This window comes from Nycticebus coucang, chromosome 13 (assembly GCF_027406575.1).
Source record: "Nycticebus coucang isolate mNycCou1 chromosome 13, mNycCou1.pri, whole genome shotgun sequence".
In the NCBI taxonomy this organism is placed as follows: domain Eukaryota; kingdom Metazoa; phylum Chordata; class Mammalia; order Primates; family Lorisidae; genus Nycticebus; species Nycticebus coucang.
Window position 1 is genome coordinate 5,851,336 of NC_069792.1, and position 17,681 is coordinate 5,869,016.

Here is a 17,681-nt window from a genome sequence, read left to right on the forward strand (position 1 = left end):
TGTTTTCTTATTTTTTCAGCCTCTTGGGCATGTATACCGAGAGGTTCCAAAGGGGGGACATAATTTCTTCCTGATCTTCCTCATGGTTGGCTCTTCTTACTTAACAATTGTCACCCCAGAAAACGTCAATCTACAGCCGTTTCCTCTCGGAGGACTTGTCTCACTGTCGTAAATTGGCTTCAGTTAAAAATTCTCTTCTTCTAAAAAAGAGAATTGGATATTTTAAATTCTCATTCTGATAATTCAAGCAAAACTTTTCCTTAAATGCAGTAAATGCACGTGTGAGGGTGTGGGAGGCTACTGTGAGATAGGTTTAACTTTTATCTCCATTCCTATCTTCCAGGGGAGGAAATGAACGCTCAGAGAGATACTGAGATTTGTTCCAGAGAGAGCCAGTAAGTGGGAGAGTCAGTCTCAAACCAGATAAACCAACCCCCAAACACTGGCAGAGCGCTGTTCCTGCAAGGTTCCAAATGCCAATGTGTCCCCGTCTGCAGTGACAGATTCAGGGCAGCTCTACCTCACGTGGGCAGTGAGGAAATGATCCCAGGGGTGAGGACTTGAGGGTCATTAGAAGAGAAGGGGGTTCTTTTGTTTTGTTGTTGTTTTCCCAGAGGACCTTGTCCACACTTTCAAATGCGTAGGTGGTTTCCTTTATGTTGGTCCCTGAGAAGGATCTGTCCCTTCTCCTGCGTTTCCTGGGGGGTGAGGGCTGTGGACAGAGCCGTCTGTGTCCTGAGGGGTGGGGGAAGGGAATGGGCATCCCTGGGGACCTGCCTGTCTAAGGAGAAAAGGCCAAACAGATGGCAGCTGCCTGGCAGAGGGCACTTTGAAGGAACTCTGACTCCCCGCAGGCTTCCTGAGCCAACGCAACAGCGCAGGGGCTGATCACTTGGCCTGGAACCTGCGGGCTTGTAGCCAAAGGGTACTAAATCAGAGAGAAAAAGAGGTGACATGTTAAAAGCAAAGGACATTTCTTTGTTTATTTTGGAGGGCAGAAAGAAATACTAGCATTGTAACGGCAAAGGGTAGAAGATATGAAACAGTAGTCCTGTAGAATACTTGAAAGTTGCAGTAGAACCTCCCTACACTCACCACCTCCTTAAGTGGATCTAGTCGTCACAGACCGGACACGTCCCACATGTGCGTGTGAGTACAGGAGGCCTAGTGCCTTACGTTGCCCACTCCGTGTGTTGACCAGTTTGTGACAGTCCCTTGGGTGGTCAGCGTACAGAGGTTCTATTTTAAAAGCCCTTTCTTTAACGAACATGTTCTGTTCTTTCCCAATTTTGCTCTAGCTAAGAATGGTGACTGTAAATTCTGATTTTACTGGAAAATCGGTGACTCAGTGTTAATGGAGCTCTTATCTCTTTAAAGTAAACAGAATACCCTAGTTCATAATCTCCACAGGGACATTAAAATGTTTTCTGTGATAAAATTTCTGGCTCCATGATCTTTCTTCTCCTAATTCAAGATCTGTGTCTTATGTCCCTAATGAGATTTTTGCCTGGACATTCAAACATGGAAACATATTTCTACTTTTTCTTTTCTTTTTTTTAATTTTTGAGACAGAGTCTCACTATGTCACCTTCGGTAGAGTGCTGTGATATCACAACTCACAGCAACCTCAAACTCTTGGGCTTAAGCGATTCTCTTGCCTCAGCCTTCCAAGTAGCTGGGACTACAGGCGCCCGCCATAGCACCTGGCCATTTTTTGGTTGTAGTTGTCATTGTTGTTTAGCTGGTCTGGGCTGTGTTCAAACCCACCAGCCTTGGCACATGTGGCCAGTGCCACAACTACTGTGCTACAGGCACCGAGCCTCTACTTTCTCATCTCCCACAGTTAGGGTAGAATGGCTCTGTGTCCCCAGAGACAGGCACATGGAGAAGTCAGGGCTCAGCCTCTGGAGGAGGCACATAGGTTGAGGGTGTGTTTCCACAGCACCCAGGGGACACTCGCTTATTGTGATTATACCTTTTATCGTTGTAAGTGTAAAGTGTTGCATCATGAACACCCATACACTGAACACCCTTATTAAGGAAGGCATTACACTTCTATTGTTTGGGAAAATACCAGGCTACCAAAGCGTACATTGGAGGGCAATATAATGAGTGAAAAGAATGCAGCTTTTATAGTTCTTTCAAATTTATTAGCAGCCTTTAATGAGCTTCTGCTTGTGTCAGTCACTGAGGTTACAGAAATGAAAGATATTCTTCATGACTCAGATGTGATGGGAGGTTCGTAAGAAACACCCATAATACACTCACACACGCCCATGATACACTCCAGTCCAGGAAGCGTGATGGGAGACAGAAGCTCTGGGGATTAGGGGATCCCTGAAGAAAAAGAATCTAACAGAGGGGGCGGTGGGGACGGGGCTGAGTGGTCAGTCAAGGTTTGCCAGAGAAAGTGACGCTTGAGCTGAGCCTAGAGGAGGAGAAGGGTTACACCAGGCACCCCAGATGAGGAAGGGCGCTCAGGCTGCAGGAACAGCAGCACCTGAACCAGCAGCACGCTGTCACCGGGAACTCGTCAGCCTGGGTGCAGCAAGCACTTGTGCACGGGCAGCTGGCGGGTGCAGGCTGCGTCACTGGGGGTGGGCAGGAATTGTGAGAGCCTGGGTTCCTATACCCAGGAGCTGGGGCTTCCAGCAGGGGATTCAAATGATCAGGTCCACATCTGAGAACAAGTACTGTGCTCAGAGTGTAAGGTGGAGGATCTAGGAACCCTTTGAATTACATACAATGTGTCAGGAGACTGAGCACGCGTTCCCTAACTCTGAGAGTTCCATAACTCTAAGAAAGGCTAGAGGTCTATGGACAGAAGAGGGTGGTCAGATTGGAAGATTATTATAGTAACTAGGGTGACAAATAATGAAGTCCTGGACTGGGGAATTTGCCCTAGGATGGAAGGACCAGGACAATTTCGGAGAGGATAAAGATAGGCTACAGACAGGACCCGATTGCATTTGCAGGGGGAGGGAGATGGTCGGAGCGACCCAGGGCAAGGTCTCTCAAACTTTCCCGTGCTGTGATTTCTTTGGGGCTCCTATTCCAGGTAGAAGACCAGAGGTTCCACACAGTTGACGAGTTCCCTGGGGATGGCCGTGCTGCTGGTGCCAGCTGTGCTGAGTAGCAAAGGTGGAGGAAACACAGCCCAGGTCTGTGTGCTCCGACCTGGGCCACTGACACTGTCTTTCTTTAATACTTCTTTATTATTGGGAACACATCCCTTCATGTTCAGCATCCACTCTGACTTCTGGCAATCTGACATTTCTCCAGGAATTACCAGATTCTGGGGTGGGAGGTCAGGGAGACGCTGCTCTAGTGGCTCAGAGGCCCGGCTTCGTGTTGAATCATCTGGGGTGCTGTGGGGGCTAGCAATGCTGGCCTCACCCAGACTGACGATATTCTAATCTCTGGTTGGGGTTGGGAAGGACTCCAGGCTGCTTGCGGGAATCTCAGTGTGCCCCGAGCCCTGTGGTTGGACACCGCAGCCTGCTGATAAAATGAGTAATGACACCTGACACTGGGGGAGCCCTGTGGGCGGAGGGGTGGAACCTGGGGTAAGATAAGATTTCAGATGGAAATGTCAATGCCTGGGGGTCATTTAGATGGAGTTGTTCGCTTGATTTGCTTGGTCGCTGACAAGATTTGTGGCTTTGGATCATCAAATATATTTTCAGGATTTTATTTTATTTGTTAATTCTGTTATTATCTACTCTATCTTAAGGGTTGATGCAAACGTAAAATGAATGGATGTGAAGTAAAGTAATAACCGTCTCATATGATCACACACACACGCTCAAGAGTTCTTCAGAATTTTATTTGAAAAGCTAGATTTAAAAAATTTCAGAAACAAGAGGACATTTTGTATCACATCTAGACGTGATTTCTAGAAAAAAAAATCACCATTAACAAGACGCACACGTGGTAATGGATACATTTAAGTAAATTGAAAAATTAGGAGGTGTCATCAAAGGCACTGTCTGCAAAGTTAAGAGACAAAGACTGGATGAAGGTATTTGCATTGAATGCAATTAGCAAAACTTCCTTGTAATGAAGATACAGTAAACACCTGGAAATCAGTTAAGGAAGGATGAACAATCCGGCAGAAAACAGGCAAATGATACAGATAGGTAAGTCGAGGAAACTGGAAGGGCCAGTAAACTAGTACTACAAGATGCCCAGCCTCCCCAGGTGGGCAGGTGTGGCCGGAGCTGCTTACATTCTATTCTTTACCTACCAGAGAGGCAAAAAATTACAAGACTGGCTCAGTGCCCGTAGCACAGTGGTTATGGTTATGGAATCCACCAAGGGTGGTGGGTTCAAACCTGGCCCGGGCCTGCTAAACAACAATGACAACTGCAACAACAAAAGAAATAGCCAGGCCTTGTGGTGGGCGCCTGTAGTACCAGCTACTCGGGAGGTGGGGAGGTAGACTAGCACTTCTACCTTATAAGCAACTTGGCAATATTTACTAAATTTAAAAATGCCCACTAACCACTGACAGTGTAATTTCATTCTTAGGTGAAGTATACACATGCAAGGGTGATTGTTTCCAGCATTATTTCCAAAAGTGAAAAATTGCAAATGTCTAAAAGATCTACCAATAGGAACATTGATAAATAAATTGTGTTCCTTTTCTTTTCTTTTTTTAATTTATTATTATTATTGTTATTTTTTGTTGTTGTTGCAGTTTTTTTTTTTTTTTTTTTTTTTTGTGTGTGTGTGTGTGTTTTTGGCCGGGGCTGGGTCTGAACCCGCCACCTCCGGCATATGGGACTGGCGCCCTACCCCTTTGAGCCACAGGCACCGCTCGTGTTCCATATAATGGAATATTGTATATTTTTATGAAAATAAATAAATTGGAGCTCTAAGTATTAACATAGATAAATATCAAATATGATGTTAAACAAAAGAGTAAGTTACAGAAGCATGAAGAGTATGCTATCTTTAAAGTGTAAAAATGCAAAACAATATTCTATTTTATTTACATACGTTCTTACTTTTTTTAGATTGTAATTTATTTTTTTAATTTCAAATTAATAGGAGGTACGAATTTTTAGATTACATTGTTCCCACGTCCAGGGTAAAGTTCCAGTTGTAAAAGAGCTCCTCACTCGGTGGGCGTGCTGTGTGAGGGAAGGGTGATAACCACTACCCTATGGAAACCACCAAAACTTGTTTCCACCTGTCACCATCAGGGGGCGTGTTGGACACCCTCACAATGTGCACATAGGTGAGATCCCGCCTTACGCCCTCCCTCTTTCTGCCAAATGTCCTCCCCCCACCCCCTCCTGCTTCCCTCTACTCCCGAACTGGACTATAATAGTGTTTTATTGTTCTTATGAACATGTAATTGTTTATATATTGATTGCATATTAGTATGGAGTACATTGAATATTTATTTTTCCATTTTCCAATACTTTACTAAGAAGAACGCATTTCAACCCCATCCAGGGTAAATATAAAAGATATAAAGTCTACATTGTTTTTAATGGCTGAATAGTATTCCATGGTACACATATACCATAGTTTGTTGATCCATTCATGGGTTGATGGGCATTTGGGTTGCTTCCACGACTTGGCAATTATGAATTGAGCTGCAATAAACATTCTGGTGCAAATGTCTTTGTGGTAAAATGACTTTCATTCCCTGGGTAGATACCTAGTAATGGGATTGTGTGACTCCTGTATTTTATCTGTAAGCCTATATTTGATATATACTACATTGAAAAAGATAGAATTCTTCATCATTAAAGGTCAAAGATTCAGTGCATTTATGCTTAATTTTTAAAAAAACAGTTTCCTATTCTTTAACAAAATCAGTTTTCTACTAAAAAATTGTAATTTAATGAGATTTTCAACTAATAAATTCTAGTTTGATGAGGCTTGGAGAGTCCAAGATCGGGGCCAGCATGGCTGGGTTCTGGGGAGCCCTCTTCTAGGCTGCAGACTGCTGACTTATGGGGTCCTCACGTGGGAGAAGTACAGATCTCTGGCCTCTTCTCAGAGGGGCCTCGTGCCATTTGTGAGTCCCACCCTTATGACTTAATCACTTCCCCAAAGTCCCACCTCCCAACACCATCATATTGGGATTAGGGTTTTAGCATATGGATTTTGGGGGACACAGACATTTAGCCCCTTGTACCCTTGAAACCAAGTACCCTGTGGTGTGGGGTAGATATTGTTGCGCTCATCAATTTGCAATTGTGGCTAAGAGCAGTGGCTGAGTGATTTGCTTTGGGATCCAGTGACCCCATGGGGACTGGAGCCAGCAGGATTCCAAGGGAAACGCTGTCACTGGGTCTACTGTGCACATAATCATTGCTCACTGGTGTGACCCTCTCTTCTCCACTGCAGTGCGTCTTCCGGGACACCACAGCCTTCCCTGCACACCCTCCTGTGGGTACAGTCGATTGTTTCCCCCTTAAAATACTCTCTGTCTTCTGGAGCTCCTCTCTTGCTTTTTCTCAGTCACTTTGCCATCTCCACTCTTCTAAATATTTGACAACCAAAGGCTTTGTCATTGACTTTCTCCTATATCTGCATCCCTTTGTTATTTTCTGAGTTCAAAATACAAGAGAAGTGAACTCTAGGAAAGATCTTCTTGGTTTTGATTTGGGTACCTCACCACTACTGTTCCATTGAGAGCTAAGTTATCTTCAGAGAACAGTGGCTGCTCTTTATTATGCTTTGGATGATGTCAGCACAAGAGCTAGGCTCACACAGTAAAGGCTTCAGAAAACCATTCCTCTCACCTGACTGATCCCGTTCTCAAGTGAAGAGGTAGATTAGGAGCTGAAAGGAGATTGGGCCATGTTCAAAGCCCTGGGAAGTCAGTAATTTCACCTGCAAGCTAAGGGGAGGGGAGAAAGGCAAGTATTAAATCAGGCCTTGAAGTTCTTGGGATACCGTGTTGGCCCTTAAGACAAGCAGCAGATAAGGAGCCCAAAATACTTTAGACATGTTCTAGATTCTGGGGACACACAGTCAATAAAGCAAATCAAAAGACAAATGATAAGGAAGTGAAACAAATACGTCAGTTGATGATGCATTCCAAAAAAAAGAAGTAATTTGTGGGATAGAGAAAGACGGCACAAAAATACTTTTTTAAATGTTAGGATCAGGGACTATGGTATTTGACAAAAGACTTGAATGGAAGGAAGTCAGACTGGGTTTGAAATGCTCATTTGACACGTTCTGGAGGTTCCAGCAGGCACTTTGACCCATGCACGGGTCAGCCGGGAGGAGGCTGAGCTGCAGATCCAGGTTTGGGAGTCGTTGGCGCAGAGCAGGTTTTGAAAGCCATGGGGCCCCATGAGGTCACCTCTTAAGTGTTCAGAGTCTGAGAAAACAAGGCCCCCCAAAGAAATGTGGGGCATCTCAAAGGAGTGGCCAAAGCTAACTGTAATGGTGGGACTAAACAAAGGTGGGTAATGCAAATGGGGTGTCAAGGAATGCAGGAAAAAGAAGAACAGACTTTCAAGAAAGAAGACTTGGTTACTAGGTCTTTTGCTGTTGTGAAGTCAAGTAAAGCAAGAATTGTGAAGCAGCCACTATGGTAGACAGTCTCCAGACATGGTCCCCGTCTGTTCCTTCCTCCCCACGTGTGCACGAGTAAAGGATTATAGCTGACATTGGATATGGAGGGAAAGGGAATTTTCGTTTTTTTTTGAGATAGGAAATTCTAGAGTATATTCGAAACAAGAGAGGAGAAATAGGTGATAGAGGTTGTAAATAGAATTCAGAAGTTAACAAGCACAAGGCCTTTGATAGGGTACTTCATTGATAGCAATAGAACAGGGCAGGTGGTATGGGGGACAGAAACAAGTGGATTGCTCTTTGGTAGATGGAGGATAAAGATTCTCCTATCTGAGGGTTCCTGGTTTCTCAATGAAGCAATGTTAACATCTGATGGGGCTAGTGGTGTGAGTTTTTATGAGGGGTTTGAGCCAAGAAGAACAAATAAAAGACAGAAAAGAAACCCTTTCCCTTCCTTCCAATTTTGTTTTCATTTTATGAGCTCCCTAGGCTCATAAAATTTTAGTGACTTTTTTTCTTTTGAGACCTTCTGTTGCCCCACCTAGAATGCAATGGTGTCATCATAGCTCACAGCCACCTCAAATTCCTGAGCTCAAGTGATCCTCCTGCTTGAGCTTCTTAAGTAGCTGAGACTATAGGTGCCTACCACAATGCCTGGCTAATTTTTCTATTTTTAGTGAAGACAGGGTCTCACTCTTGCACAGGCTGCTTTCAAACTCCAGAACTTAGGGGATCCTCCTGCCTCAGTCTCCCAGAGTGCTAGGATTACAGGCATGAGCCACTGTACCCAGCCAGATTTTTGGTGCTATTGTTTTTTACATTTCAAATTCCGACTGTTCATTGCTGCTTATTGGAAGACAATTGACTCTTATACATTGGCCATATATCCTGTGACTTTTTAAAATTTACTTTTTTGTTCTGAATGATGTTTTGGGGATTCTTTGAGATTTTCTTCCCAGACAATTATGTCATCTGGAAATAGGGGCAGTTTTATTATTTTCTTTTGTAATTTTATGGCTTTTTTTTCTTGCTTTATTGAAAAAGCTAGGACTTCCAGTCTGATATTGAACAAGAGTGGTGAGAGAAGACATTCTGTCCTTGTCGCCATATTGTGGTGAAAGTACTCAGCCTTTCACTTTTGAGGTTAATTGTAGGTTTTATGTAGATATGCAGATGTCCTATATAAGAGAAATGAAATTCCTTTCTATTCTTAGTTTCCTAAGAGGTTTTTTTTTTTTTTTTAAATCAGAATGGGTGTTAAATTCTGCCAAATGCTGTTTTGCAATCTACTGAGATGATCATAAATTACATTAATTGATTTTCAAATGTCGAATCAGTCTTGCATTCTTAGGATGAGTCCTCCTAGATTAGGGTATATAATCCTTTTTTAATATATTGCTGGACTCAATTTCCTGATGTTGTATTAAAAAATTTACATCTATGTTTACAAAGAATATTGGTTTGATATTTTATTTTCTTTAATGTCTTTTGTATTTATCTTAGATTAATCATGGCCTCATAAAATCACTTAAAGAGTATTTCCTATTCTTTTATTATCAGAGGACGTCGTGTTTATTTTGTCTTATTTCTTCCTTAGATGTTGGTAGAATTCATCAAGGGAACCATCTTGGTGTTTTCTGTGCGGGAAGTTTTTCAGCTATACTTTCAATTTTTTTAAATAAATATGATACGATTCAGGTTCCCTACTTCTTCTGCATTGAGTTTTTGTAGTTTATGTCTTTCAGAAAATTGACCTATTTCATCTAAGTTGTTGAATTTATGGGAGGTCAACAGCTGCCTATTGTATTCTCCTATTCTCCTTCAGTAAAGTGAAGTTCCCTGTTTTATTCCTGGAATTGTTATTTACATCCTTTCCTTTTTTCCTCTTCTTGGTCAGACTCACTAGGTTTAACAACTCTATTGAATTTTTCAAGGAAGCAGCTTTTGGTTTCATTGGTTTTCTCTATTGTTTGCTTGTTTTCAATTTCATTGATTTCTGTTTTCATCATCATTATTTTATTCCTCTTCTTTGGGTTTAATTTACTATTCTTTATCTAATTTCCTAGGGTGGAAACTTAAGTAACTGATTTTAGAACTTTGTTCTTTCCCAATTTAAGCATTTAATGCTATACATTTTCTTTGAGAATTATTTTGGCTGCATCTCATAGATCTTGTTTTTATTTTCATTCAGTTCAAAATACTTTCAAATTTTGCTTGAGATGTTCTCTTAAATCCATGTATTATTAGAAGCGTGTTTAATTTCCAAATATTTGGGGGCTCCCCCAATTTAATTCTGTTGGTCTAAGAACAAACTTTATATGACTTCTAGTTTTTAAAATTTGTTATTTTATGAGCTAGCATATGGTCCATTTTGGTGAATGTTTCATTGCAGAATGTGTATTCTGCTGTTGTTCAGTGTTTGCTAAATATCAGTTAGATCAGGTTGGTTGATAGGTTGTTTGGTCCACCTATATATCCTGAGTGATTTTCTGTTCATTTGTCCTATCAATCACTAAGAGAAAAGTCTTTTTTTTTTTTTTAGACAGAGTCTCACTATCTCGCCCTTGGTAGAGTGCTATGGCATCACAGCTCACAGCAACCTCTAACTCTTGGGCTTAAGTGATTCTCTTGCTTCAGCCTCCCAAGCAGCTGGGTGACAGGTGCCCAAAACAATGCCTGGCTATTTTTTTTTTGTTGTGGTTGTCATTGTTGCTTAGCAGGCTCCGGCAGGGTTCAAACCTGCCTGCCTTGTTGTATGTGGCTGGCGCCCCGACCACTGAGCTATGGGTGTCAAGCCTAAGAAAAAAGCCTTGCTTTCTGCAACTATAATTGTGACATTGTCTCTTTCTCCTTTTCAAACCTATCCAATTTTGCCTCTTTTATTTCGAAGTTCTGTTGTTAGGTACATTAACATTTAAGATTGTTTCTCTTCTTGGAAAATGTTCTTAGAAAATCGATAGCTTTATCATTAGTTGATTTTCAATTTATCTTTGATGATGTTCTTTATGATGAAATATACTTTGCCTGAAATCAGTATAGCTACTCCAGTTTTCTTTTTGTTAGTGTTTGCATGATTTCTTCATATTTATACTTCTAAACTATCTATCTCTTAATTTTGAAGTAAGTTTCTTATAGACAACATATAGGTGGGTCTCAATGATGTTTCATTCTATATGACAAGCTTTTTCTTCAAACTGGTTTGTATAGATTAGTTACATTTAAAGCAATTATTAATAAGGTTGAGAAAAATTTATGGTCTTGCTATCTGTTTTTCTTTTGTTCTATTTATTCTCTATTTCTCTCTTTAATGCCTTCTTGGGTTTATTAGAACGTTTTTTATTATTCCATTTTAACTTTTTTATTTTTGTCATTTGTACTTCTTACAATTTTTAAAACTTATGGCCCTAGCATCCACATATAATTTTTAAATAATCATTTAAATTTTAAAATAACCTAGGTCTACCCTCAATAGTACACCATTCATGTGTTGCTTAAGGAACTCAGAACAGCACATTCTCATTTCCTTTTTTCATATATTTTTTGTTCGTTTGTTTTTTGGAACAGTCTCGCTATGTCACCCTTGGTAGAGTGCTGTAGTGTCACAGCTCACAGCAACCTCAAACTCTTGGGATTAAAATGATTCTCTTGCCTCAGCCTCCCAAGTAGCTGGGACTACAGGTACCTGCCACACTGCCTGGCCGTTTTTATTGTTGTTGTTGTTGCTGTTGTTTAGCAGGCCTGGGCCGGGTTTGAAGCCACCAGCCACTGTGCATGTGGCCAGTGCCCTAAGCCCCGAGCTACGGGCACCAAGCTCATTCCTTGTACCATTGTTACTATATATTTCACTTTTATGTGAGTTATCAACAGAGATTACATTGTTACTATTTTCTTTAAACATTCAATTGTCTTTTTGATAAACTATGCAAAGAAAAGATAAATTTTATATTTATTCTATGTTTTTCATTGAGAGTGCTCTTCATTTCTTCATGCAAATTCAAGTTTCTGATATATTTTATATTCCCCGAGTGAAGAGCTTCTTTTGGCATTGATTGTAGAGTTGTACTGTTGCCACCTCTGTCTGCAGCCCCCGGGGCTTCTAACTCACACTAGACCTTCAACAATTCATTAAACGGTTTTAGCTGACTCTTCTGATTGGCTTACGTGATTTCTGATGACATCTGCTCTAGGTAAGCACAAGTTTGGGTCCTGTTTCTTCCTGAAGACCTCCATCTCTAAAGATTTCTGGTTAATTGTTTGCTTTTGTGACCTCAGTTGGGTCACAAAATGGGTACAAGAAAAGTTATTTGTCTGCCATCGTCCACCATTTTTTTTTTTTTTTTTTTTTTGTCACAGGAGTATATGTGACAATCTTTCCAGCTGTCTGTACCTCATGCCTTCTCTGGAAATTCAATGAATCTGTTTTTTAATTTCCACATTTCTATTTGTTTTTCCCAAATATACACACTTGATCTCTCTTTTTTTTTTTTTTGAGACAGAGTCTCAATCTTATAAACAATAATGAAGGGAAAGATGGTATTTTCATATACTTGATCTCTTAAAATTAAAATGCTGTCTTACCCTTCATTATTGTTTATATTCTTTCTTTATCTGTATAATAAGTTTAAACATCTTATTTTAATGGTGCCTTTCAGATTTTTCTATTTCATCTATTTTTTTTTGCAGTTTTTGGCCAGGGTTGGGTTTGACCCCACCACCTCCGGCATATGGGGCCAGTGCCCTACTCTGTTGAGCCACAGGCGCAGCCCTATTTCCTCTCATTTTTGAGTGCTAATTCTGCCTGTGTTGATTGTCACCCACCTTTGTTTCATTGTGGTTCTTCATGGAGTTTTGATGGTGCTTGCAAGTGTAGTTTTATTTTATTTATTTTATTTTTGGTATTTATTTATCTTTTTTTTTTTTTTTGGCTGGGGCTGGGTTTGAATTCACCACCTCCAGCATATGGGGCTGGCACCCTACTCCACTGAGCCACAGGTGCTGTCCCTGGTATTTATTTATTTATTTAGACAGAGTCTTGCTCTGTTGCCTGGGCTAGAGTGGCATGGCCTCATCCATGCTCATAGCAACCTCAAACTCCTGGGCTCAAGCAATCCTCCTGCCTCAGCCTCCTGAATAGCTAGGACTACAGATGCTCACCACAACACCTGGCTACTTTTTCTATTCTTAGTAGATAATGAAGTCTCATTCTTGCTCAAGCTGATCTCAAACTCCTGAGCTCAAGGGATCCTCTGCTTCAGCTTCCCAGAGTGCTAGGGTGACAGGTGTGAACCACTGTGTCCAGCCTGTAGGTGTGGTTTTGATTACGTCACAATGAATTTTGATTTATTGTCAGCAAGGGTTGTCACCCTCCTGTGGGTGACCCAAATCCCCTGGGTTGCGCAAGTGTTCCTATAGGGCAGTTGTAGGGTTGCTTCAGCCAGGGATTCAGGATTCAGCCTTCCTGGATCAATCTTCATCTTTAATTCCCAGGAAGTCGGTTCCTGCTCCCTGAAGGTAGTATACCTCACATCTGCTCCTGGTAAAGCCTGAGGTTTTGATTTCTTACAGTAATTTTGTTTTTAAATAAAGGCACCTGTACACTGAAAGTATTCTTGCTGCTTTCTACCTTGTTTTCCCCAAAATAAGACATCCTCTGAAAATAAGACCTACTTACAGGAAAGCTAAGACGTCCCCTGAAAACAAGACCTAGCGCGTCTTTGGGAGCACACCTGAAAATAAGACACTGTCTTATTTTTGAGGAAACAGGGTAGGACAAGTGCATAGAACTTTCTTGTTCTGCTTTTCAGTCTAGTCAGCCCTTTAACACATCCGGGCACCCAACAGTGACTTGATCCCTGCTCCTTCCCTCCTCATCTCCCGTCCTCCCTGGGATCCCTGTGGCAGCAGCTCCAGCGCACTCTTGTACATCTGATCTTCAGTTATGGAGACTAGGGATTGCTATCGCCCAAGTACGCTGTTAACAAAAAGTGACTACAATTCTACTAGTTTGTTTCTGGAGGATGTCTCCCTGTGCTCTGATCCCCTTCCTCTGCATCAGCCCAGCCTGCCACAGGAATGGACTGACGCAACGTTCAGGTGACTAGAATTTCAGTGGCAGCCAAAACGCAGAGTGTCTCCCTGCAGTTTTTAAAGAAAGAGAGATCCAGGTAAAAGCCTGTTCGAAACCTTGTCTTCTCCACTTACTTAGATTAAAAATACAGAACTTCATGATGTTTTATTTCTCTGCTTTCTCACTTCACGCTTTGTAACTACAATGGCTGATTTTTGTTATCCATGTGACAGTGAAGGCAGCTACTTGGTGTACATCCAAGGAGAGTGGATACTGCAGCCTTAGCTAACTTGAATGCGGCATTTCAGCACTACTCATGCTAACTTGAAGTCAAACAGCTTACTACTCACATTGGGAGGAAATGAAAACACGCCGCCTTCTCAAGATCTCCAGCAATCATCTTGAGTGAGGCTCTCAACCTTCTACACTTTGTTTGAATTTCATGAAGAAATGACTTTCCAGCCCTCGGGAGGTCCTCATTATGGGAGTGGCCAATGGAAGGTGAAATGGGAGAGACTTAACTGACTGGCCTTCAATCTCTGCCCCTTACGTTACCTACATGAAATAAGCAAAGGTTAAATGAAAACAGCCTGCTAGGTAAGGTATTGAACTTTTGAGTATTTCATGAATTACTGACATACTGACTGATTTTATTTTTATTTTATTTTTTTTAGTTTTAACTACTTTTTCCAATAATTAGTATACTCAATTAGAGAAGGCAGCCTGTCGTTAAACTGTAAGACTGTGTCTTCTCAGGATTTCATGCTGTATTTCTCTGGCCCTCAAAACAGGCTCAGCTAGAAATAAGCTTGCAGATGATTGTCTGAGGCAGCAGTGTAGGAAGTAGAAAGGCTTTGCATGAAGGCACTCTGGTTTATCATGCCAGTTTTTTCCTGATCTGTAAAATTAAGGTGCTCTATTAAATCAGCTTTAAGGTTGTTTCAAGGTTAAGAAAGAATTATAATCATGTTAGAATTCCAGAGGCATTACAGGGTTGAGATGCTATAATTTTTGAATTTATAAATTTATAGTAAAAAGGATTGTCAGAAGGATGATTTTTGCTTGGATCATGAGGGGAAGTGAGCCCAGGGCAGTCTTGTTGGACTTCACCTCTGCCTGTCCTTTTTTCAGAGAGTGCCCAGCAAGAGTATTAGGGACATCTATTTCCATGTTGATCTCGTCCTATATAGCACACTGCTAGGCAGGGTTCGGGTGTCACTGTTTTTTGATTCTCAGATTTTATGATCGAAGCATGTGTGTTGACTAAATAAATGACATTGCTGTTTTCCTTACACTTGCCCTTTCAAATCACAAGTTTGGGATTGGTCTGGGATACACGGGTGCACTCTTGATATAGGGATCCCCAGTGACTAAAGCTCCTCACTTTCCTTGTTTTAATCTTTCAGCTCTCTCTTTCCTTCCTCAACCTGAATGTCTGCACACCTGCCTGATCCTTGCCCTCCAGATTAAGGATTAAGTCATGACTATTTATTTATTTATTTTTACGTATACATGTGTTTATTAGGTTTCCAAATAAAAAATTTTGCCTTCACAAAATTAAAAACAATAAAATTTAATAACAATAACAATGTTTAAGATAAGGACTAGAAACAAAAACCTCGTAAAGAACGAACGAACATAAGTACATTCAGAAAAGGAATCAGACAATTGTTACATCAAAATATTAAGCGACAATAATAATAATAATGATGCAAAGAAAGTAACATTCACATTGTCAAATAAGAGTATGTCTATTATAGAATGCTTTGATTCTGAGATTCAGTATGAATCATGACTATTTAAACTCACTCTGAAGATGCAGACCTGCTCGGGTGTTACATATGTGTCGTTGGTCATAGCTGTCTTTCATCCTTGAAGGTTAAACATCTACACAGCTGTGGAAGGTAGTGTAACCTCCCCTGAAGGGATGGGGTTCACTTTTTGGAGAAGCAGACCAAAGTGATCAGGGCGTCAGTGCCGGTATCGGCCCTCTGTGATCATGAGGAAGCTGCCCGGCCAGCCCAGCCGTGCCTCCCTTTTGATAGCTGCTCATTTAAAATGAAGAATTTCTTAAAGATAGCTTCCAAACCATAAGTGGAAGAAAGGGAATTTTCATTTCAAATATAGAATTATGAATGCCAGGAAGGCTATGTTAACCAGTGGGATGAAAATATGTCAAATGGTCTATAAAACCAGTTTATGATGCCCCATGATCGCATTAATGTACACAGCTATGATTTAATAAAAAAAAAAAGAAAGAAAAAAGAATTATGAATGGTGAAGAAAATATTTAAAGAATTCTCTCTACTGTTTAGCTCAGTAGGGACCAGTGGGGGCGGGGGGCTTCGTTCCCGTTTTGGGTCATCAATCAAGCTGGGTAGTGTTGGACTTAATTATTCCCAGTGGGGAGCAACAGGAATAAGGCCAGCCATAATGTTTACTTGGAAACATTATAAGAAAAAAAGTATTTGCTGTGCAGATCAAGAGAGCTCTGCAAATACCACCCCCACCGCCCCGCACACCAGGCTGCCTGTGACTGCGCCTTTCCGCCACCCAGCGCCTCCTGTGCTTGTCACCCGGCTGCACTGAGGCTCGTGTGCCACAAGAGGGAGCCTTCACAGCGGTTTGTTTCCCGAGGCTTCCTCTCCGTTTCTCCCTTTGGGAAGAGAAGGGCTGGGTTTGAGGGTTTGGGAAAGATAAGCAAACACAATAACCAGGCAGTCCATAGTCCTGAGCTGGCCACCGCCCTCGCAAAGCCACCTGGCCTTGGCCCTCTCCTGATGATCGCGGCTCCCCGCGTCTTCCCTGCAGACGCAAAGGACGCACCGGCAGGTGCCCGGCTGACCCAGGCCCGGGAGGGTGACGCGCTCCTGAAGGTTCCGAAAGCTTCCCGGAGGCTGAACTTGACCAGATGAAAGCGAACAGGAGCAAACGAACAGTTTCCCTTGGACGGAGTAGTAAAAGAGCTTAGGGTGGTGAAAGAGGAGGCCTGAATATGTGTCCCAGACCAAACTAACAGTGATCCTGACGACTGGTGAGTATGCAGTGTCGCCTCCCATAGGGCGGCCCCGGAGCGCAGTCCAATGTCACCTCCCCTGGCGCTGCCCCGGAGCGCAGGCCAGCGCCCTGCAGTGCCCTTCATGAAGCACGCAGACAGGTACAGCTGAATAAGCAGGCGTCCCTGAAGGAAGCAGAGAATCCATCTGCCTTCCAGCTGGAACTCTTCATCGCGGAAGGGCCTGCCCTCTGAGTGGCGCGACATCGTAAAGGCTCCTCGTGTCAGTACTGAGTGTTTAGCCCTTCAGATGAATCATTGCATTTGTGGAGACGTAGTGGACTTAGAGCCAGTGTAGGGGGAGGGGTCAGTAGTACATCTGAACCAGTCTGCCTCAGTTTCCTCACTTGATGGATGCCAACCTAAAGGGCTGCTGTGGCAAAGGTCACAGTGCGTGTGAAGTGTACCTTACATTTCCTGGCACGTGACATGTGCTCCCTAAAAGGGAGGCTGTTTCCCCTTCATGCCTCTTGGAGGAAAGTGCTGTTGTATCCCATTTATTGATGAGGTACTGAGATGAGTTTCAATGAATGTAAATAACTTTCTGGGGTCATGCAATTCTTTTTTTTTATTATTATTTATTATGTTATTTTATTTTTTGCAGTGTTTGGCCGGGGCCGGGCTTGAACCTGCCACCTCCTGCAAATGGGGCTGGCACCCCACTCTTTTGAGCCACAGGCGCCTCCCGGGTCATGCAATTCTTAAGTATTATATTCAAGAACTGGAAACCAGGGATTGCTGACTCTAAATTTCAAAGGAATGCTTATCAATTATAGCATACTGCTATTTCCTGGTTGGACTAGACCAATGGCCTTGAAAGTTTTTGACCAAAACTCAATGATGGTCATAATCTACATACATATGAACACATAATACTACATATACCCAGCCTTTGTTTGTAAACATGAAACAAAGGTTTCATGAAATAATACTTACCCTTCTGACCTGAAATGCATTCTGAAGCTTTCTACTCTATTTTATTCCATTTTTAAAGGAGAGATCTGGGGGCCA